Source organism: Zingiber officinale, chromosome 2A (genome assembly GCF_018446385.1).
Source record: "Zingiber officinale cultivar Zhangliang chromosome 2A, Zo_v1.1, whole genome shotgun sequence".
Taxonomy (NCBI): Eukaryota; Viridiplantae; Streptophyta; class Magnoliopsida; order Zingiberales; family Zingiberaceae; genus Zingiber; species Zingiber officinale.
Window position 1 is genome coordinate 62,050,830 of NC_055988.1, and position 2,388 is coordinate 62,053,217.

The window sequence follows — 2,388 nt, forward strand, 5'->3', positions numbered from 1 at the left end:
TCATATGAGACATGTGAGTCATGCCTTCTAGGCAAGATGACCAAAACTCCCTTTAGTGGACACAGTGAGAGAGCGACTGACTTGTTAGGTCTTGTTACATAGTGATGTATGTGGCCCTTTCAATGTCACTGCTAGAGGTGCTTATAGGTACTTCATTACATTTACTGATGACTTCAGTAGATATGGTTATGTGTACCTGATGACACATAAGTCAGAATCCTTTGAAAAGTTCAAAGAATACAAGAATAAAGTACAAAACCAGCTTGGCAAGAGTATTAAGATACTTAGATTAGATCGAGGTGGAGAATACCTTAGCCATGAGTTTCATAACCATCTAGCTGAGTGTGGGATTCTATCCCAACTCACTCCTCCTAGAACACCACAGTGGAATGGTGTATCCGAAAGGAGGAATCGTAGCCTATTAGATATGGTACGGTCTATGATGAGTCACACAGATCTTCCTATATCTCTTTGGGGCAATGCTCTAGACACAACAGCTTTTATTCTCAACCGAGTTCCATCTAAGGTTGTAATAAAGACACCATATAGGATATGGACTAGGAGAGATGCCCAGGTATCTTTTATGAGGATTTGGGGTTGTGAGGATTACGTTAGACGTCAAGTCTCAGACAAATTAGGACCCGAATCCGACAAGTGCTATTTCATTGGATATCCCAAGGAAACGAAGGGATATTACTTCTACATTCCCGGTCAACACAAGATAGTTGTGGCTAAGACTGAGGTATTTCTAGAAAGGGATTTTGTTTCTAGAAAGACTAGTGGGAGTACGTTCGATCTTGAAGAAGTTCAAGATATGGACCATAGCACAGAAGCCTCGATGGAAGTTGAACTGGAACCACAAAGTGTTGTGGATGATGTTGTTCCACAAGGAGTTGAGGAACAACAACCAGTTCAAGTAGACATACCTCTTCACAGGTCTGATAGGGTACGTCGTCAGCCTGAGAGATACTCATTTCTCTTGTCTGACCATGATGACGTTATGCTCATAGAGAATGAGCCCACCTCCTATCAGGAAGCTGTGACGAGACCAAATTCCAAGAAATGGCTAGAGGCCATGTGATCCGAGATGGAATCCTTGTACACTAACCAATTATGAACTTTGGTTGATCCACCTGAGGGCGTAAAACTCATAGGGTGTAAGTGGGTCTTAAGAGAAAGACTGATATGGATGGACTTATCTATAAGGGTCGCTTGGTAGCTAAAGGTTTCAAGCAGATTGTATTGACTATGATAAAACCTTTTCTCCAGTAGGGATGTTTAAGTTCATTCGGATCATGCTTGCTATTGCATCATACCATGACTATGAGATATGGCAGATGGATGTCAAAACCATGTTTCTGAATGGAAACCTGCTCGAGGATGTGTAAATGACACAACCTGAGGGTTTTGAAGATCCACAGCATACTGGCAAAGTATGCAAGCTGCATAGGTCCATTTATGGACTAAAGCAAACTTCTCGGAGCTGGAATCTTCGATTCGATGATGCAATTAAACAGTTTGGTTTCATAAAGAATAAAGATGAACCTTGTGTCTACAAGAAGGTTGTAGGGGGCATAGTTGTCTTCCTCATATTGTATGTGGATGACATACTACTCATTGGGAAAGACATCCCTTTGCTGCAGTTTGTTAAGACTTGGCTAGGGACTTGTTTCTCAATGAAGGACTTAGGTGAAGCATCCCGCATTCCAGGCATACAGATCTATAGAGATAGATCTAAGAGGTTGCTTGGCCTAAGTCAGAGTATATATATTGACAAGGTACTCCTACGGTTTGCCATGCAGAACTCCAAAAAGGGATTTCTGCAGATGTCACATGGCGTGAGTCTTTCGAAGACTCAAGGTTCCTCTTCTAGAGAGGAGAGAGACCGCATGGATCGGATCCCTTATGCCTCAGCTATAGGATCTATCATGTACGACATGCTATGTACTCGTCCTGATGTCTCGTATGCTTTGAGCATGATGAGCAGATACCAGTCAGATCCAGGTATAATGGTCAAGAATATTCTTAAGTACTTAAGAAGGACTAAAGAATATTTCTTGATATATGGAGGCGATGATGAGCTCTGTAAAGGGTTACAGTGATGCCACCTTCCAGACCGATGATAGATCGCAGTGGTTCGTGTTTTGCATAAATGGTGGTGCTGTGTCGAAGAGTTCAAGCAGACATAGTAGCGATTCTACGAGTGAGGTCGAGTATATTGCCGCATCGGCAAAGGAGGCGCTGATCCGCAAGTTCATCACTGAACTTGGGGTGGTTCCTAGCATCGCTGACCCTATTGAGCTCTATTGTGACAACAATTGAGCAATTGCGCAGGCTAAGGAACCTCGCTCACACCAACGGACCAAACACATACTACGGCGCTTCCAT